Below are 22,706 nucleotides of genomic sequence, written 5' to 3'. Positions count from 1 at the left end.
TCACCTATTTTCCAAGGATCAATATCCCTCTGCTCCCTGCCCATTCATGTATTTTAAATCTTAAATGATGCTATCTTGCCTGCCTCTACCACTTCCACTGGTAATGCATTCCAGGCACCTACCACCCTCTGTGTCAAGAACTTTCCATGCATACTTCTCTTAAACTTTTCCCTTTCACCTTTAACTCATGACCCCTAGTAATTGACTCCCCCACTCTGGGGAAAAAAAGCCTCTTGCTATCCTCCCTGTCTATACCCCTCATGATTTTGTCGACCTCAATTAGGCTCCCCCCCCCACCAACCTCCGTCTTTCTAATGAAAATTATCCTAATCTACTCAACCTCTCCTCATGGCTAGCACCCTCCTTTCCAGACAACGTCCTGGTGAACTTCCTCTGCACCCTCTCCAAAGCATCCACATCCTTCTTGTAATGTGGCAACCAGAATTGTACGCAGTATTCCAAATGCAGCCGAACCAAAGTCCTACACAACTGTAACATGATCTGCCAACTCTTGGCCTCGATACCCCATCTGATGAAGGAAAGCATGCTGTATGCCTTCTTGACCACTTGATCAACCTGCGTTGCCACCTTCAGGGTACAATGGACCTGAACACCCAGATCTCTCTGTACATCAATTTTCCCCAGGGCATTTCATGTAGTTCACTCTAGAACTAGATCTTCCAAAATGCATCACCTCACATTTGCCCAGATTGAACTCTATCTGCCATTTCTCTATGTAACTCTCCAATCTATCTATATTCTGCTGCATTCTCTGACTGTCCCTTTCACCATCTGCTACTCCACCAATCTTAGTATAATTTGCAAACTTGCTAATCAGACCACCTATACCTTCCGCCAGATCATTTATGTATGTCACAATCAACAGTGGTCCCATCACAGATCCCTGTGGAACACCACTGTCACAGTTCTCTATTTTGAGAAACTCCATTCCACTACCACTCTCTGTTTTCTGTTGCCCAGCTAGTTCTCTATCCATCTAGCTAGTACATCCTGGACCCCATGCAACTTCACTTTCTCTATTAGACTACCATGGGCAACCTTATCAAACACCTCATTGAAGTCCATGTATATGACATCTACAGCCCTTCCCTCATCAATCGACTTTGTCACTTCCTCAAAGAATTCTATTAAGTTGGTAAGACATGAGCTTCCCTGCACAAAACCATGCTGCGTATCACTGATAAGCCCATTTTCTTCCAAATGTAAATAGATACTATCCCTCAGTATCTTCTCCAGCAGCTTCCCTACCACTGATGTCAGGTTCACTGGTCTATAATTACCTGGATTATTCTTGCTACCCTTCTTAAACAAGGGTAGCATTAGCAATTCTCCGATCCTCTGGGACCTTGCCCACGTTCAAGGATGCTGCAAAGATATCTGTTAAGGCCCTAGTTATTTCCTCTCTCACTTCCCTCAGTAACCTGGGGTAGATCGCATCTGGACCTTGGGACTTGTACACCTTAATGCCTTTTTGAATACCCAACACTTCTTTTCTCCTTTTGCTGACTTTACCTAGAGTAAGCAAACATCTATCCCCAACCTCAACCTCCATCGTGTCCCTCAGTGAATACTGACGCAAAGTACTCATTAAGAATCTCTCCCATTGTCTGACTCCACGCATAACTTCCCTCCTTTATCCTTGAGTGGCCTAACCCTTTCTTTTGTTACTCTCTTGCTCCTTATATATGAATAAAAGGCTTTGGGATTTTCTTTAACCCTGTTAGCGAAAGATATTTCATGACACCTTTTAGCCCTCTTAATTCCTCATTTTAGATTGGTCCTACTTTCCCAATATTCTTCCAAAGCATCATCTGTTTCCAGTCGCCTCGAGCTTAAGTATGCTTTCTTTTTCCTCTTCCTAGTCTCACAATTTTACCTGTCATCCATGGTTCCCTAAACTTCCCATTTCTATCCCTGATTTTTGCAAGGACACACCTGTCCTGCACTCTAATCAACCTCCCTTTAAAAGCCTCTCACACATCAAATATGATTTACCCTCAAAAAGCTGCTCCCAATCCATATTCCCCAGCTCCTGCCAAATTTTGCTATAGTTGGCCTTCCCCCATTTCAGCAATCTTCCTTTAGGATCATTCTCATCTTTGTCCATGTGTATTCTAAAACTTACGGAGTTGTGATCACAATTCCCGAAGTAGCCCTACTGAAACTTCAACCACCTGGCCGGGGTCATTCTCCAACACCAGGTCCAGTATGGCCCCTTGCCAAGTTGGACTATTTATATACTGATCTATAAAACCCTCCTGGATACTTCTTACAAATTCTGCTCCATCTAAACCTCTAACAGTAAGTGAATCCCAGTCAATCTTGGAAAAATTAAAATCTCCCATCACTATCACCTCACACACACACTCACCCACAAGCACTTCTATATATATACACACACACACACACACACGATTACACTCACAGACTCACACAGAGCCTTCCTCATAAACTCTCTTTCAGACATACAAACACTCATACTCATGCGCACACCCTCTCATGGGTATATACTCCATCACACTCTTGTACACACTCTATCAAGCATGCACACACACCCTCGTATACATACACATACAGACTCACATAGTCTCTCCCACACACACACACACTCTTTTTCTCCCTCCTTCACATATGCGTGCGCTCACTCACATGTAAGGTGATTTTGTAGAGGCACTTTATTTTGTTGAAAAAGCACACTACCTGTAGGCAATCACTCCGCATGACATTTTATAAATTCCTCCTTTGGAAATAGAATCAGTTTGACTCAAGATTGGGATGCAGACAGACTCTAACCTCACACCTTTAATGAATTTTCTGAGCTGAGATGTCACTTTTTTTTAATGAAAGCTGAAGTTAACTTGGGACTGTGACATGAAAGAAGTTGTGGGATTTACAAATTAATCATTTGAAACCTGCATCCCCATTCTGCATAATTAAAGACTTAACAGCGATCTAGGTTTGTTCAATTCTTCTTATCAGTTGTATGACATTTTGATCTTTTACTATAAGTTCTGTGTCCTATGATCCTGTCCTACTGGTTACCTGATGAAGGAGCAGTGCTCCGAAAGCTTGCACTTGCAAATAAACCTGTGGATGATAACCTGGTGTTGGTGTGCTTTTTAACTTGGTCTCCTGTATTCACTGCTCACAATGTAGTCTCCGCTACATTGGGAAAATGAAGCGCAGACTGGGTGACTTCTTCAAAGAACACCTGCATTCTGCCTGCAAAAAAAGACCCTGAGCTTCCTCTTGCTTGTCACCTTAACACACCGTCCTGTTGCGTGGCCAACATCTGTCTCAGGCTTGCTGCACTGTGACAGAGACACTGAGCATAAGCTGGAAGAATAACACCTCATTTTCTGCTTGGGGTCCCTGTAGCTTCTGGACTCGATATTGAGTTCAATAACTTTAGAGCTTGAACTCTCCTATGTCCTAGCCCCCACCCCCATACACCAGGCCTGCCTCCGCCAACAATTCTTCCGTCGCCTCCGCCTCCGAGCCTACTTTCACAATCAGGACTCCCGCCCACCTTCCGAGGACCCCTTCGCCCACCTCCAACACACTGCATCCACCTGGAAACCCCGCGCTGGCCTATTACCTGCCCTCGACCTCTTCATTTCCAACTGCCGCCGGGACATTAACCGCCTCAACCTGTCGTCCCCCCTCCCCCACTCCAACCTCTCACCCTCACAACGCGCAGCCCTCCAATCCCTCTGCTCCAATCCCAACCTCACCATCAAGCCAGCGGATAAAGGAGGCGCAGTGGTAGTCTGGCGCACTGACCTCTACACCGCTGAAGCCAAACGCCAACTCGAGGACACCTCTTCCTACTGCTCCCTCGACCATGACCCCACCCCCCATCACCAAACCATCATCTCCCAGACCATACAGAACCTCATCACCTCAGGAGATCTCCCACCCACAGCTTCCAACCTCATAGTCCGGGAACCCCGCACTGCCCGGTTCTACCTCCTTCCCAAGATCCACAAGCCTGACCACCCTGGCCGACCCATTGTCTCAGCATGCTCCTGCCCCACTGAACACATCTCTACCTACCTTGACACTGTCCTATCCCCCCTAGTCCAGGAACTCCCCACATACGTTCGAGACACCACCCACGCCCTCCACCTCCTCCAAGACTTCCGCTTCCCCGGCCCCCAACGCCTTATCTTCACCATGGATATCCAATCCCTCTACACCTCCATTCGCCATGACCAGGGCCTCCAAGCCCTCCGTTTTTTCCTCTCCAAACGTCCCCAACAGTACCCTTCCACTGACACTCTCATTCGTTTGGCCGAACTGGTCCTCACCCTTAACAATTTCTCCTTTGAATCCTCCCACTTCCTCCAGACCAAAGGCGTAGCCATGGGCACACGTATGGGCCCCAGCTATGCCTGTCTCTTTGTTGGCTATGTAGAACAGTTGATCTTCCGTAATTACACCGGCACCACTCCCCACCTCTTCCTCCGCTACATTGATGACTGCATTGGCGCCACCTCATGCTCCCGCGAGGAGGTTGAGCAATTCATCAACTTCACCAACACATTCCACCCTGACCTTAAATTTACCTGGACTATCTCTGACACCTCGCTCCCCTTCCTGGACCTCACCATCTCCATTAGTGACGACCGACTCGACACTGACATTTTTTACAAACCCACTGACTCCCATAGCTACCTGGATTACACCTCTTCCCACCCTATCTCTTGCAAAAATGCCATCCCGTATTCCCAATTTCTCCGCCTCCGCCGTATCTGCTCCCAGGAGGACCAGTTCCACCATAGGACACACCAGATGGCCTCCTTCTTTAGAGACCGCAATTTCCCTTCCCACGTGGTTAAAGATGCCCTCCAACGCATCTCGTCTACATCCCGCACCTCCGCCCTCAGACCCCACCCCTCCAACCGTAACAAGGACAGAACGCCCCTGGTGCTCACCTTCCACCCTACAAACCTTCGCATCAACCAAATCATCCACCGACATTTCCGCCTCCTCCAAAAAGACCCCACCACCAGGGATATATTTCCCTCCCCACCCCTTTCCGCCTTCCGCAAAGACCGTTCCCTCCGTGACTACCTGGTCAGGTCCACACCCCCCTACGACCCACCCTCCCATTCTGGCACTTTCCCCTGCCACCGCAGGAACTGTAAAACCTGTGCCCACACCTCCTCCCTCACCTCTATCCAAGGCCCTAAAGGAGCCTTCCACATCCATCAAAGTTTCACCTGCACATCCACCAATATCATTTATTGTATCCGTTGCTCCCGATGTGGTCTCCTCTACATTGGGGAGACTGGGCGCCTCCTAGCAGAGCGCTTTAGGGAACATCTCCGAGACACCCGCACCAATCAACCAAACCGCCCCGTGGCCCAACATTTCAACTCCCCCTCCCACTCTGCCGAGGACATGGAGGTCCTGGGCCTCCTTCACCGCCGCTCCCTCACCACCAGACGCCTGGAGGAAGAACGCCTCATCTTCCGCCTCGGAACACTTCAACCCCAGGGCATCAATGTGGACTTCAACAGTTTCCTCATTTCCCCTTCCCCCACCTCATTCTAGTTTCAAACTTCCAGCTCACTTACTGTCTCCTTGACTTGTCGAACCTGCCTATCTTCTTTTCCACCTATCCACTCCACCCTCTCCTCCTTGACCTATCACCTTCATCTCCTCCCCCACTCACCCATTGTACTGTATGCTACTCTCTCCCCACCCCCACCCTCCTCTAGCTTATCTCTCCACCCTTCAGGCTCACTGCCTTTATTCCTGATGAAGGGCTTTTGCCCGAAACGTTGATTTTGCTGCTCGTTGGATGCTGCCTGAACTGCTGTGCTCTTCCAGCACCACTAATCCAGTATTTGATTTTCAGCATCTGCAGTCATTGTTTTTACCTTGTTATCACATAGTCTGCTATTACACACTACCCATTGTTAGCCACTAACAGTCTCCATTAACAGCTCTTCACCCTCCCAGCCTGGTCATCATCCACTCCTTTGTCTGTTTAACTGCCCTTCGGTTTCTTTAGGCTCTATCCCTGACTATCGTTCACTCCTTATCCCCTCCCCCCACCCTATCTTCTGCATAAAACTGATATTTTTCTAGCTACCATTGGTTCTGAGGAAGGTCACCAGACCTAAAACGTTAACTCTGATGTCTCTTCACTCATGCTGCGAAAATTCCAAAGAAATCTAAATAATACTGTTAATTTTGATGTTGCTAATAGAGTGTGTCTTTACTTCAATGATTGGTATCAAATGAGCTGCAATTTCTTGCAGTTCAGCTTTGGGTAGGCAGTATCTGGTCCACCTGCTTTAAACTCTGTATCGATCTAATCCAGTCCATCTCTTTGTCTGCCCACTATCTCAGGCTGAACCTGACTGTTTGCAACCTCATTGTTCCATTTGGCCCAGAACCAAACTGAGCCTCCAACCACAGATCCTCTTTAGTATCAATTCTGCTAATTTTACCTTTGTAACATTGTTACTCTCTGCCTCTGCCTCAGTTCATCAGCATTGCTAAAAAAAAAGCTTTTATCATCTCCAGACTCGACATTTCAAATAGTTCAGAGCTCAACCACCCATCTTCCACCCTCTGGAAACTCCGCTCACTTGAAAGCTCTAACTCCTTAATACTGTTAAGTACCTAGTCCCAATTACCCATTTTCCTCGGTATCTGAATTCTTCAATTTCCATTCACAGAATGCAGGCATTGCTGGTATTACTGGCATTGGGTGCTCATCCCAAACTGCCCTTGAGAAGGTGGGGTGGGGGGTTGGGGGGTTGGGGGGGGGGAGTGGAAATGCCTTCTGTCATACAACTGAGTGGCTAATGTCTAAGGGTAGCTAAGAGTCAAACATGTTGCTGTTGGTCTGGTATCACATTTAGGTCAAACTTGGTAAAGATGGTTGAGATTGTACAGGATGTTGGTGAGGCCATTTTAGCAGTATTATGTAGAGTCTGGTTGCCCTGCTATCAGAAGGATATCAGTTGGAGAGGATGCAGACGTGATTTACCAGGATGCTGCTGGGACTGGAGCGTTTGAGTTATAAGGAGATGCTGGATAGGCTAGGACTTTTCTCACTGGTGTGTAAGAGGTTGAGGGGTGACCTTATTGAGCTTTATAAAATCATGAGTGGCATAGGTAAGGTGAATAAGCAGGACACTGGAAGAACACAGTAAGCCAGGCAGCATCAGGAGATGGAGACGCCAATGTTTCAGGTATAACCCTTCTTCCCAGTCTTGAAGGAGGGTTATACTTGAAACGTTAACTTCTCCACCTCCTGGTGCTGCCTGGCTTACTGTGTTCTTCCAGCCTCTTGCCTGTCTACTTTGGATTTCAGCATCTGCAATTTTTTGTCTCTATAGATAAGGTGAATAGCAAAGGTATTTTTCCCGGGGGTGGGGAAGTTCAAGACTAGGGGGCCTATTTTTAAGGTGAGACGAGAGAGTTTTACAAGGGACCTGAACAGCTTTTTTCACACAGAGGGTGGTTTGCATGTGGAGTGAACTGCCAGAGGAAGTGGTAGATTCAGGTACAGTGATAGTATTTAAAAGACAATTGGGCAGGTACATCAACAGGAATGATTCAGAGGGAAATGGGCTAAACACAGGCAAGTGGGACTAGTTTAGTTTGGGAAACTTGATTGGCATGGATGAGTTGGACCGAAGAGTCTCTTTCCAAGCTGTATAACTTTATGCGAATTTCCTTCCCTAAAGGACAGGATGGGTTTTTACAACAAGCCCATATTATGGTCATCACTATGGATACCAGACTTGTATTCAATAAACTGAATTTGAATTGTTTTGTTGAATTTAAATTGCCCAGTTGCCTTGGTGGGATTTGAACTTGCCTCTGAATTAGAGGTATTAGTCTGGTCATGCCACCTTGTACCTCAATTTAAAGTTCTGTTTAAATTCGATCAAGTCTTTGCTTGTGATCATAAGACTGAAGTACACAATTTAATCGTTTAAATAAATTGTCTTTTTATGATTTGAAGTTGCTGATGTTGGACTGGGGTGTATGAAGTTAAACATCACACAACACCAGGTGATAGTCTAACAGGTTTTATTTGGAAGCACAAGCTTTCGTAGTGCTGCTCTTTCATCAGGATGAAGGAACAGCGCTCCAAAAGCCTGGTGTTACGTGATTTTTAAATTTGTCTTTTTATAGTTGCTTTTTTTAGTCCAATGTGAAATTGCAAAATTTGACGGTTAATCTTGTGCAGAAACCGTTAAAATGTGATTGTTAAATAATCTAGTTAAACCATGTGTGGTTGTGAAATAACGTGGTTGAGTAAGCTGTGATAAAAAAGACACAAGCGTTAAGTATTTTGACAACTAAAACATGGGCCTTAATCTTCTGGGTGAGACAAACAGCGATGGATTGTTGCTCCGTCTCCTATGTTCTCCATCCTGATATAAAGCGTATCTGAAATGGGATTGCATCTCTCTAGCATTAGATCTTTGGGGAAGTCAAGCCAGCATTCTTTTCTAGGGTATTAATTAGTCTCCATATTTTGGTATGTTCAGTCGTCAGCACATTGAGAAGCTCTGGGACATTTAAACAGCTCTTCAGTGTGGTAGTAAATGTGTGTGGAAGGTAAGTGTATAAGTGGACAAGGTGGGTCAGGTCCAGTGAGTAGATTGGCATTTGGGCTGAGGTGGTGGGTAGAGTGGTATATTAGGCTGAATGGTAAATGGCTAGGTTGGCAGCTGGGTGGGATATTGGTGGGTGGGTTTAGAGCAGGCAGTGAGAATGTCAGGAGATTAGTGATGCAAAGTCTGAGGGTAACGCTCTTGGTACATGGGGTCAGTCCAACTACAGCATCTGGAGGAATTTAAAATTCGAATAGGAGAATGTGGAATTGATAGCTAGTCTCAATAACGGTGCACCATGAAACCATCATTAATTAAAAAAAACATTTGGTTCACTAATATCCTTTAGGGAAGGAAATCTGCCATCTTTTTCTGATCTGGTGTACATGTGACTCAAGACACATACCAATGTAGTTAACTCTCAAGTGACCTTGGAAATGGCCTAGAAAACTGTTCAGTTCAAGTAAAGTTAGGAATGGGCAACACTCACCAAATAACACCCACATCCCAAAGAAAAGAAAAAAAACAGAGGTGGGTGACTGGATAGTAGGTTATCAGGAGAGGTTGACAAATCAGGGACTAGTCAAGTTGGGTGGAGGGAGGGTTTGGTAGGTCAGAGACTGTCAGATAATTGGTGCAGGGGAGTCAGATGGTAGGGGTCAGTTTGTTCCATGGCAGAGTCCAGGGGCCAGGGGTCAGGGAGCGAGGGAATTATCTACTGCAAGTTAAAATTTCCTGGAGAATTCCCATGGAGACAGTTCAATGTGGAGGACTTTGATCAAGGTTTTCTGTCTCTTATGCTGGTAGCAATTGCATAGTTTTGTGGCTTATAATGTGTTGAAGTTTAAAGAACAAGCCATTATACTGAGAAGCTCATCAAAGATGTAACAAATGTATTGTTGCTTATACAATAAAATACAGTTAATTATCTTGTAAAATGTTTAGAATTGTTGTACTAGAAGACGCTTTGCAATATTATGCAGACTTATGACCTTGGGAATCTTTTGAAAGAACTGATGAGATGAACAGGAAAACCTGTGAAGGCCTGTGGACTAAAATGTAAACAGATTATAGATCAGACTAACTTAGACATATAAGAGAGATTGGGATATGCCTGAACTCGGTGGACCACCAGAAAAGAGGATAAAAGGTAAAATGCTTCGAGACATATCTGCACACCCACAGATGTCAAAGGTAATCATGAATCGACAGAACATTTGAAGAGACGGAGCTACATTTATCTGGGAGGTAAGGACTGGAGTGGCAGAAGACTCGTCTATACACTGCTCCATATGTTACACATTGTCTAGTTTAACTTGTTCTGCTTAATAAATCTACAGCCAATTAATCACAGTCTCTACCCTTGCGGTTCTTCATCAGTCGTGAATCAAGCCTTTGAATTTAACAAAGTTTATCCTAAATATAGTAAATTTTTATGATATTCCTTCAATTTTTAATTTTGCTTACAGGTTGAGATGAAGAGGGGTGGAGTAAGCTGATGTGGAACCTAAATACTAGTAGGGACCAGTGGAACTGAATGGCTGTTTGTGCTATAAATGGTTTGTAATTTTGATTAGTATTTCCTTCTTTTCTCGTCCCCATGAGTTGTAAATGCTCATTTTGCCAGATTCTTCTGGAATTTGGAAGCTATTGAATTACTTCAATAGATGTTTGCTTTCTGCCTATTTACTATTGGCCATAACAACCCTTCCTTTCACCCTTCCCCTCAGCTTTTCAGTCCTAGTGTGCTCCACTCTGAGGAACTGCTGAGGGCCTGACCCTCTTACCCGGCTGTTCAATGTGAGTGACAGCCAAAATGATGAACTTGGATCCAACAATGTAAGGTAAGGCGAATCTCCTGACTATACTTTTAGTGGACTCTTTTTGTGACAGCGCAGTGTGTTGTTCTATCTGAGTCCCAGTCCAAAGATGTGAGTGCATAATCCCTAAAGCACCTGAGCGGAACATAGGGATGGATAACTGGATCGCTCCTTTAGAGAGACAATGTGACTTGTTGGACTCCTCCTGTGCTGTACTGACTGTTTGACTCTAGCTGGGTTGACCTATCAGAGGTCTGTCTCATGGCCATACTGTCAAAGGTGTCACCTTTCAGTGGTGACGGTAAACCTTAGCCCCAACTGCTCTCTGAGGTGGATGGAAAAGATTCCCTCCACGATTGAAAAGAAAGCAATAGATACCTTCATAATGTCCTTGACCAACCAACATTATGACACATATTACCTGGTTATTATCACATTGCTCACTCTATGACCTGACTGTGAAAATTCTGTGCTATGTTTTCCACATTTCAATATTTATGATGCTCCATTTGGGTGTAAAGTACTTTTCGGCAGCCTAAAGGTGTAAAACGTCACTGTAATGCTTCTGGTAAATGACCTTTGCTCAGTTTTCCCTGAATAAAATCCATATAAGCCAATATCCAAAAAAGAAAAATAAAACAAGCTCATACTTAAGGCTGTTACAGTGATAATAGTGACAGATGCTAGTGCAGAGTGGAAGTTAAGGAGGTTAGTAACCTTTTTAGTGACAGCTGTGATATCAGAGTGATGTGCCCTCTTTTTCTTTGGAGTCTGGAGTGTTTGAAAAAGTGAGAGTTAGAAAGAAAAGTAGCAGAGACTGTCTTGTGTCGACATTGTGGAGAGCCAGTTTATTCATATTAATTCTGTACAGAAGAGCAGCTCAGGTTACAGCTTGGCCAGTGGCAGTTTCTTAGAACAGAACAGAACAGTACAAGTACACTTCAGGTTACAGAGTACAGCAGAAAATGCAGCAAGTCCTTACCAGTGTTAGCAATCTATTCCCAATCACTGAGCTCTTTTACATTTGTTTGGGTGTAGCACTTGTTAATGAAACCACCGTGTTTGCCTTCTTCCCCAAGCAGCCTTACTCCTCATTGTTTTGGGCATCAGCTTTTAAGTCTAGTTTATGTTTTGAAAACCAGGTTGGCATGGATGAGTTGGGCTGAAGGAAGTGTTTCTGTGCTGTATGACTCTATGACTCTTAAATCATTTATCCCATAGTTTACTTTTTAAAGTTTTTTAGGGAGCTAATGCTCATAAATACATTCACAGGCAAACAACTGAAAAGGTGTACATTTGAATACTATTTAAACACAGATCAATGCAACATTATCCACTTCTGAGGGGGAATGGCAGTAGGAATTATTTTGAGAATAAGACACAGGTAACAATTTAAACAGAATGTCATTTCTGTCATTTAGCATTGTTAACTAGAGAGGTTTATTGTATGGTAAGTTAGATGACATGAGAAGAGGCAGATAAAGGCAATTACTAGTTGAGAGTGTGGTGCTGGAAAAGCACAGCAGGTCAGGCAGCATCCAAGGAGCAGGAAAATCGATGTTTTGGGCACCTTTTCCTGATGAAGGTCTTTTGCCCGAAACATTGATTCTCCTGATCCTTGGATGCTGCCTGACCTGCTGTGCTTTTCCAGCACCACATTTTCAACTCTAATCTCCAGCATCTGCAGTCCTCACTTTCACCTAAAGACAATTAGCACGCTGTCATTGTTAACCTGTTTATGTGGAATTTTAGAAACCTAAACGGCGAATCAATAAGTTGCATCTTTTTCATTGTCGGGTACTGAGTGCTGCCCCTACAGTGTTCAGCTGGAAAAATAAGGTGAAACATTTCTTCCAGCACTATTTCTTATTGCACAAGGTTGAATTTCACTAGAGGAGCATGGCGCATAAAATGGCCAAAAGGGAAGACAGGTTTCTCTTTAAATTCCTGGAGGATGACAATGGTAATGCTGCCATCTTAAGATCTGTGATCCAAATATAATAGACAGGTTAGACATTATGAGGTTGCTTGCCTGGCTGGGAAATCTAAAAAAATTGACGTTTTGGGCTAAAGCCCTGCTGTGCTTTTCCAGCACCACACTCTCGACTCTAATCTCCAGTACCTCACTTTCGCCTGGGAAATCTAAAACACAGCTTCAGCATGAAATGTTTGTCATTTGGGACTGATATGAGGAATCACTTCTTGACTCAGAGGGTTGTGAACCTTCACAACTCTCCACCCCAGAGGATTATGCACAGTCTATTATTGAACACATTTAGATTAGATTAGATTACTTACAGTGTGGAAGCAGGCCCTTCAGCCCAACAAGTCCACACCAACCTGCCGAAGTGCAACCCACCCACACCCATTCCCCTACATTTACCCCTTTGCCTAAAAACTACGGGCAATTTAGCATGGCCAATTCACCTAACCTGCACATTTTTGGGCTGTGGGAGGAAACCAACACAGACACGGGGAGAATGTGCAAACTCCACACAGTCAGTCACCTGAGGCGGGAATTGAACCCGGGTCTCTGGTGCTGTGAGGCAGCAGCGCTAACCACTGTGCCACCGTGCCACCCACAACTGTGCCACTGTGCCACCAAATCTTAATTTATGGTTAAGATTGAACACCTTTATGGATAGATTTTTCTCAGTGTTTCAAGAGACATGGGGAGTATTTGGACAAGTGGAGTGGAAGTAGACCAGAAATGATCAGATCAAGTAGTGGAGCTATTTGAGGACCCAAACGATCTTATGCTCCAAAAGTTACAGTAGTAGCCAATGGTGTCCCGTCATGGTGGCTTTTGACCTCAAAGCCTGATATAATTACACAATTGGATCCATGTAACATACATTGAAGGAAACCAATGTTACACTAATTATTGGTTGAACAAACAGAGTGATTTAAAATACCATGCATTTATTGGTAGGAAGCTTACTTTTGATTTGCTCCATAAGGGGACAGTAATGTGCTTGGCAAGGAAATGTTTGTTTCTCATTAAACTGAGCATACTTCCTTTCTTGTAATTTTGTCCTCTCCTCCCATTTGCTGCCTTACAATAGCTGGCCAAATTGCTATCCTTCAGATATGGGCCTCATTGGAAAGTTAGGGTGGTCTATCCCACCATGCGAACCATCACAATGAATTCAATCCTATGGTCACCTGACATGTACACACCTGACCTTTGCAGCTACAGTCAATCGAATGTGGTCAACAAACAGGAACTCTTAGTGACTGTTGTCTTGGTCAATTTTTACACCTCTCCTGCTTCCTTGGTTTAAGTTCACTGGCTTCCTGGGTTTGTCTGTTTCAACACTGTGCCATTGACAAACAACCTGAGTTTGTAGCTAATCTATTATCTAAGATGACACTCCAGGTGCTGTACTTACAGAGTGCTACACTGTCAGAGATACTATCTTTTGGATGCAAAACTAAATTGAGGCCCCATCTGTCCTTTAAGGTACATTTAAAGATCTCATGACAGTAATTTAAAGAAGAATAGGGGAGTTTCCCATTGTGTCTGCCAATATTTATCCCTCAACCAACATCACTGAAACAAACTATTTGTTGCTGTTTGTGGGAACTTGCTGTGTGCAAATAGGCTGCCATATTGTAATGTTGATGATACTTCAAATATACTTTTATTGGCTTTGAAGCACTTTGGGATGTCTTGAGGTTGTGAAAGCTGCTATAAAAATGCAAGCCTTTTGATTAATTTTTCTATCCTAGTTTGCAACGGTTTGAAAAGCTGAAGATGCTTGCTGCTAGTTGAATATAAATTAATATATTTTTTGCACAAATTTTATTTAATATGTGAAATTAGGTCTCTGTAAAATTCAAAATGAAGATAAATATGTATTTATATTGTACACGTATTGGAATTTTGGCATGAACAAATATGGGGGTTTAGTACATTAGTGATATAAATTAACAGCAAAACTTGAAATATTTTGAAACCTACGATAATTTTAGCTTTAGATCCAATGACTCGATTGTTAGCTCCAACAAGTATGGCCTTAGTCCCATCACTACAGCTCAGCTCTGCCTGCCACAGAGTTGGCACTGCCTACAACATCTTTCACTACATTGACTACAATCCTAGTCCCACCCACTGCCACTTTACCATCATGTTATACATACTTAACCTCATCCACTACCCCTTTAGCTCCCACGTCTACTTAATAATTCCCAACCAGTCAAGACCCATTCACTTCCCCCTATAGCTCCCACCTCTACTTAATAAATCCAAACCAGTCAAACCCCTTGGTTTTACACTTAAATCCCTGAAGGACCCACACCCATTATTACTGCTTTAGTACATGCTGGTTAAGACAAAGCCCTGGCAAAGGAAAATTATGCAAAGAGGCCATTATCATCAAGGCAAATCTCTTGAACAGGAGAGTTCAGGAGAAAATGGAGTAGGAACAGAAGTTCTATACTGATGTCATTTATTCTATGATTGTGGTTATAGGACAAAACAATGTTACTTAAATAAGGTTAAAAATAAAAATCTGAAATTTGAAGGAACAACCCAAGCTTAAAATGATAGGGCTTGTGTTATTATAGCTTCTTACATGACCTCAAGCTATACCAAAGTGTTTGGAATTGCTGTGTATCTGGAGATTACGATAGATTTGCATTGACATCCATTCACTACTTGCCTTGGTCCTCCTGCATAAATAAATCGTACCAGTAAGGAATTTGATACATCTTGTCTTTATGCCTTTTCAACCATTTCACCACAAGTTTCAGTTGGTTAACTATAACATTAATTCCACTGAATGTAACAGAGAAATATGGCAAAATATTCCAAGCAAACCTGAATGGGACAGTGTTAGAAGTTCCTGTGATGTAAGGGCACTGATATATGTGCCATTGAAATGAAGCTCTCTATTCTCTCCCAGCCATCCCATCAACTAACTGATAACATATTAAACAATAGTGTGAATGTGACTTTTTGGTATTCTGGTAGAGAGTCACAGATATGTCAAGTATTGAATAATGAGGATATTCAATTGGGTATATACTCAAACCCTGGGACCATCTCTTTTTATCACATACTAACTTTAATTGTAAGTTTAGACATGTAAATATCAAAGCAACTTGAATTCTAAATATTATTGTCTGATGAATGACTTTTTGTAAATCAACATTAAAATTGGTAAAAAGTTGGATGGAAATAATTTTATACAATTCCAATTCGAAACATATTAGGAAATATTTATAATTGTACTGCACCCACAATTTTAAATCAAAGCTCTATCTAATGAGTCAAAATGGTCGAGACCAGATCTGATGCCACTGGGCTCCTCTATAATTTTCACCAGTAATCTCAGAGAATAACAATTTAGCAGGAGATCAGCATCTTCTCTGGGGTGATCCTTTATATATACAGTGAGATTTTACCTGCACTAGTCCATGGCTGGGTTATGTAGGAATCTTTGGATTACTTTCAAGTGCTAATCTTATTCCTGGGGAGGGATGAGGGGAGGTAGTGAGAAGGCATTGCAATTTTACACAGAGATGTTCCCTTGTTAGGCATAGAGACAAGTTCGCATCAAATTAAGGAGGCGTGGCAGATGGCTCACAAATGCAGAAAGTCAATCAGATTCCTCGTAGATTGAAAAGAACAGCAGGTTGCAAGAACAGCAGGTAAAAGAGTGGGAGCTTTGATACAGAGGCTTCCTCACTCTCCAACTGTTAAAAGTTTCAGAGACTGGGCCAACACTCTGTCATAGGAGCATGGGGAAAGCCTGGGATGGCCTCTGGCTGCTTCTGTCCCTCAGCAGGAAAGGAGGGTCTGGAGGCTGGCTGAAAGACTGCTCCCCACCTCCCCGCAGGGAGGCCATCACCCAGCATCTAAACTGGTGCCTGTCATATGCACGTGGATACCCTCTCCTGCAGAAATGGCCCAGAGCTGGGACTAGCTTGCTGAGTAGCATAGCCATTTTTAATTCCTGACCCCCATCCCAGACCCATTGCAGGTCAAAGGTCCAGCCCATGGATTATGGTTTGCAAATTTTGTTTTGATCAAGTTTAAACAAGAATGCATTGCCAGATTGGAGATGCAGTGACATCATTACATTTCAATCAATTGGGGTCACTTAAACTCCATAACAGCAGAATGGTAATGCCGAGGAACACATGTTACATGGCTAGTGAGGCTCTATGGGACCATCAATCAAAGAGTCAAAGCCCTGAGATATTTTAAGAATGCACCTGTCTCCATTTCAGTGGTCTGCACGTTCCCTTGGGAGCATTAGGAAAAGCCTTTCAGTTCAAACAGTTCAGCAAAGATATTTCTACTACAGATGGTGGATCAAAGAACAAGGTTACTCATCCCCCATATTTTTAGTACAAGAATTGGGCAGATGACTGAAATTTAATGGCCTGCCAAAAATAAATCACTTGTGGTAATCCATGTGTACGTATGGAATTTGCAATGAGTTATATTAAGTCAAATTAATATGTGGTTTCTCCTGGTATGCAGGCTCTCAATGATCACTATCCTTTCCATGAGTACACAGGGATTGACCAATAAAAACTGCATTGTCCTACTTCTTATGCATCTGAATAATTTTATTTAGAATGGCTACATACAATACAAAGTTACCCAATAAATCAAGGCTTTGCATCTTACAAGTTCCTCGGTCCTTCATTCATGCAAATCTCATTTCACGCCTAATATTGATGGTAGTGATTTACTTCTTATTGTCCTTAAAGAGTGGCATGGTGCCTCAGTGGGTAGCACTGCTGCCTCACAGCACCAGGGACCCAGGTTTGATTCCAGCCTCAGGCAACTATCTGTGTGGAGTTTGCACATTCTCCCCGTGTCTGCGTGGGTTTCCTTCGGGAGCTCCGGTTTCCTCCCACAGTCCAAAGATGTGCAGGTTAGGTGGATTGGCCAGGCTAAATTGCCTATATGCTAGGTACATTAGTCAGAGGGAAATAGGTCTGGGTGGGTTACTCTTCGGAGGGTCGGTGTGGACTTGTTGGGCCGAAGGGCCTATTTCCACACTGTAGGGAATCTAATCTAATCTAAAAAAAGCCCCATGAATTCAGACCTATTCCACCTCAGGATAACCTCACTTTTTCTCTTGAGTCCAGATTCTGAGAGGCAAACCTTAATGCTCTTTAGTTGCTTCTTGGAGTTCTGCTTGTGCAACCTTGTGAAAAATATCCTCTAATAATTATTTACCCTTACTCATGCAAATAAATCAGGCTACAAGTTCTGTCCTGTTGGCAATCTTTGGGTGTGAATGCCAGTGGAAGATTCTGATTTGCACCTATTTGGAAGCAGCCTTTTTTTTTCAAATTTTTCAATTGCATTATAATTTGTGAGGGAAAGTGTTCAGTAGACATCTGAAATGAATGACCTGAAAAGGTGTTGGAAGCAGATTTGTGAGAGGAAGGGAAAACAGAAATATTTGCTATGCTACTGGGAAAGAGATTAATTGGATAGCTCTCTCAAACAGCCAGCACAAATACTATGGGGGATGAGTGACCTACTCTACATTAATTTTCAATTGTTATGACGCTAAAACAGTGTTATTGCTTGTGGTGTTGTGTGTCCAAATAGCTATCTTCAGAATGACAGAAGAGTGGACACCTAACAAATAATAAAGCAATTTGCAGTTTGCCTATAGACTTTATGATATGGTCATTTGAACAAGTAAAGATATTCTCCAGACGTTAAGTACAGGTATTTGCTACATGACATCAATGCAGAAGACCTCAGCTTTGCCCAAGTGGAGGGAGATACCCAGGAAAAAATCATTTGGGTTTTACATGGTTTTCATAAATAACTAGAGTTAGTCTCAATACCTGCCTCTTCAACAATAACAGGCTCGTGATAATATTTTCTTTTGGTGCTTTAAGCCAGAAGGACATGGATTCACGTCCTAGTCCAGAGATGTGAGTAGGCAACCTAGGCTGGCACTCCTAGTTCAGTGCTGATGCAGTATTGAGATGTCACCTTTTGTTTGCAGGGTGGTAAACAGGGTGGCCCAGTTTTAGCTTGTAGCTGGACACTTTGAAATGTGGTTGATTTGAAGACAAGCAAGGGAGTTATCCCTAGTGTGCTCAACAATACTCATCCTTCAGTTGACATCACAGAAACTGATGATCTTGTCATTAAGACATTACTGCCTTTGGAAACTTACTGTGAAAATAATGGCTGCCTTTCCAACACAGAATGACTGACTACACATTAAAAAGTATTTAAATGACTATTATCACTTTGGGATCTTGCAAAACAGGCCTTGAAAAAGGGATCTTGCAAAAATGCATGCCTTTTATTGAGGTATCAAAGACTGGTGATAAATTTTGATAGATGCAATTTGAAAAAGACAGAATTCTAATCTGGGAGAGGTTGAGATTAAATTAATTTAGGTAATTGCATCCTCAGCAGGGCGTTCCTAACATTTTTATGTAGTGTAAGCCCTTCAGTGCACATTTTGGTGAGGAGTCTGTGAAAACTGCTTAGGTAGTAATGTTCTTGAGGAGTGAACTAACTGTTCTATACTCACATTAACAGTTGGCAGGTTGAAGTCAGAGTTCCTTCAGCATTTTTCCTCAGTTCTGCACTGTAGAGATTTAGGAGCTTCGATTACACTAATAATCCAGAAGAACTAGACTAGATGTTCAAAGTTTTGGAGAAGATTTGTAGCTCAGGTGCTCGTTGTTGTGGTTCTGTTCGCTGAGCTGGAAATTTGTCTTGCAAACGTTTTGTCCCCTGTCTAGGTGACATCCTCAGTGCTTGGGAGTCTCCTGTGAAGCTTCACAGGAGGCTCCCAAGCACTGAGGATGTCACCTAGACAGGGGACGAAACGTTTGCAAGACAAATTCCCAGCTCGGCGAACGGAACCACAACAACAGACTAGATGTCTTTGTGACATCAGTTCAACTCCCATTGTGGCTGCAGAGGAATGTGCATTAGATTAATTAAATAATTTTGGAGCACCAAGCTTATATTAGTAATGGTAACCACAAAACTGCTGGGTTACTGCAGGAAGTGTATTTGGTACCTTAATGTCCTTCCGGAAAAGAAACCTACTACTCTCATTGGCTCTACTTGCACCTTTAGAACCACGGCAATGTGGTTAATTGTTAGCTGCACTTTGAAATGGCCAACCAAGCTACTCATCACCGCCATGGGCCATAAAGGCTAGCATTGCCAATGATGATAATAAAAACAAAAGCAAGATTTAAAATTACATGAAATTCCATCTGATATTTTACATCAGAAGCCCAATGTTTGAATGTTGGTAGTGCTCAAAGGAATAATTATTTGAGTCGGTTGGGAGAGTGTGGAATAAGCTGCTGTCACTGAACAGGATGGGATGCTTGCAAAAGCTGCAGTGGGTGCTTGGTGGTATTAAGGCTGAGTGTATGTAAAAGAGCTCTTTGGGATTGGCACTAAAAGGAAAAGAGCATAGAGAACAATAACTGTACATTGCGTCAAACCTTTTAGAACCAGCAAGAGTTACTATGTTATGCTCTGGAATATAATGCTTTCTTAAAAAAAGGAAAGAAATGAAAAGTAGAAATATCATATATAAACTGCAATAGAACAAGGTACAAAATGGTCACTTCAAAGACGCCCTTTAGATAAAACAACCATGTTAGTTGCTATGCAAATATGTTCCAGAAAAAAAATGATCATACAGTAGAATCAGAATTGTGTTTAAAAGTAGGAAATTCACAACCTTTAGAGAGGTGAAGATGGGGAAAAGACCATCCTCATTAACAAGATATTAGTTGACAACCATTTTATAATATATAATTGTACATTCAAATACAGTGGTTACCTTAATAAAATTGAAACTTGGCAAAACCCTTTATCTTGTGGGGAAGGAAAGAAAATAGGCACAGTCACTAAAAGGCATCATAGAAAATCAATGGCTGCTTCTCATTGTTAGTTTTTCCTCAATTGTGCTCAGTAAAAGCTTCTGCAATCCAGACAGTGTGAACTGGGAGGGGCTCACAGGGAGAACCAACCATACTGTACAAGATGCCCTATATAAGCAGACTTATAAACCATTCTACCTCTGCAGGCAGCTGATCCGATCTCAGTCACATTAGCCTTGCTGTCCATTCTCACTGATCCAGGGCCCTGGGATCACACTGCAAAGCACTGCACACCAGTTGGCACAATTGAGGTCGGTGGAAAAAGGCACTATGATTCTAAAAAAATGACTTTTTTCACTTCTTATCATTATAAAACCCTTACAAAATCAAGAGCAAGACTGATTCACAAATTGTTAAATGGAATCCAGAAAAGGGAAAAATAAAGGTTCAGACTATCCTTTTAGAAAACACAAAATAACTTTTCGGATCGAGCAGCTTGCATAGAATGGTTGGATAGCTGGTATCTCAAGAACCCAATGGACTGGGATATTGAGATAACAATGGTTGAGGGCAGGATGGAGGTCAAGGGTAGATTTTGACTTTGTGCCAGAGCCTGAAGGGGCTGTTTTACATCTCTCCCCATTTTATGACAATGACTTTTCAATGGAAGCAGTCAATTTCCTATTACCGGATGTACAGGTTGCTCCCCCATCACTTTACACTGCATTGCAATTAAAAACCTCAAAGGCAGAGATAAGTATTTGTATTTATTGACCAGCTTAACCATGACAGACACTGTGTACTTTATGAAAAGAACTCTGTGCATAAACCCTCATCCTGATAGCTGGCTTCCCCTGTGGTTATGTTGTCTATATTTTACATATTCTTTCAAAACTTATTACCAAGTCACCAGGTTTGAATGTCTTCCTCCTCAAAACTCTGTCCTATCAGCTGCTCTGACTCTGATCAAGTCCCATTTGCACATTGAAGGAGAACCTCCAACCTATTTTTCAACCCTCCTCTTACCCACCCTCTTTTTGTGGTCTCTGCACAATGGAATTATATATGACTCCACAGATAAGTGTGTCAGAAATGTAGCTTGTAAAATGTTTTCGCTAATACCTTTCTGATATATTACTGCAGATATCCATCTAGTGGTTCTTAAGAATTAAACTACAGTTGAATGTAGGACAGCTAGTGGCAGTTTTCTGAGGTTGCTGATGAATATATTAATTGTATAGTAATTACCCATAGGGACCTTATAACAAAATGTTCGCTTTCCTAGGATTTTACCTGCAGGCTTTCTTTGATAATGGATAAGATTTGCAGCATATGTCACTTCTGGGTCTATTGCTAAAAGAGATTTTGGAACTGATTCTTCACGCCTGATAAACATATCTGGTGTGATTAATGCCCAGAGATGCTCCATTATTTGTGTCACATTATTTTGTATACGTTAGGTAGTTTTTATAACATGATAGTGGCCACAATGATCCAGCACATATATTTGGATTAGTTTAAGGATTGATGAGAAGTGGAGTGTTGTCAGTACACTGCTGTGCAACAGTTGATGCATTATGCATTACCTACTCACACTTAGTGAAGGGGGTGGGAGGTGCCTTTGTCTAATAGTGTAAGATGCATGATATAGAATTGACAGCCTGCTTTCTATCTCTCCTGACTGTTTTTATTCCCTTCAGCAGTTGACTCACGATCACCAGGTTATAGTCAGACAAAGAGACGTGAATTAACTACAGAATCTGAACCCTACCGCACCACAATACTTCTCAGCAGAGTCAGGAGAAAGTAATTGGATAGATTCATTCTTGTTCTTTGCCAACTGTAGCAAGTCTAACAGCATCAATGATGTTGGAGATCAGACAACTTGTTACTGAGATTTGTAACCCTCTGATCTGTAATGCTTAATGTTGTGTTCGGCTATACACTCATCCGCCGAGGCCTGGATAATAATGACTTGAGGAAGGAACTTGTCCTTCCCATTCCACCCTTATCCCACCCCATTCTTTCATTAAATTGGAAACAATCTCTATTGTATTCCCATGAGTTCATCAATGTCAGAGACGGGAGGGGACACAATATGCATACTTTAAAGATTTCTCAGGAAAATATAACATTTAAAGGAAATTGTGAAGTCTTTTGCATCTAACTGAACTACACATTTCATCAGGAAGGAATTGAAATGAATCAGATCTTCAGGAGAAGAAATTTTCAAATTATGCAGGAAATATGAATGGGGTGGCATGAATGAACATTGGCCAGAATTGATTCTGACAAAGTGAGCACAGAAGGAATGAAATCCTAAATCTTGATATTTGCAAAAGTAAGTATTATCCATGTTTTATCATGATGCAGGAATACGGTGAACAAGCTATTGCACTTCTGTCCTTGTCATTGGCAATTC

At 42.5% G+C, this 22,706-nt stretch overlaps 1 protein-coding gene across 1 annotated transcript in view; it reads right to left on the bottom strand.

Moving 5' to 3' along the window:
• The window catches only part of LOC140488132 (paralemmin-1-like), a 322,296-nt gene that overhangs the window by 147,561 nt on the left and 152,029 nt on the right, over positions 1-22,706 (bottom strand). The gene's annotated exons all lie outside the window — the stretch shown is intronic.

This window comes from Chiloscyllium punctatum, chromosome 2 (assembly GCF_047496795.1).
Source record: "Chiloscyllium punctatum isolate Juve2018m chromosome 2, sChiPun1.3, whole genome shotgun sequence".
Classification (NCBI taxonomy): domain Eukaryota; kingdom Metazoa; phylum Chordata; class Chondrichthyes; order Orectolobiformes; family Hemiscylliidae; genus Chiloscyllium; species Chiloscyllium punctatum.
Note: the sequence above shows the minus strand (reverse complement) of the source record. Positions and strands in the feature narration are given on the sequence as shown.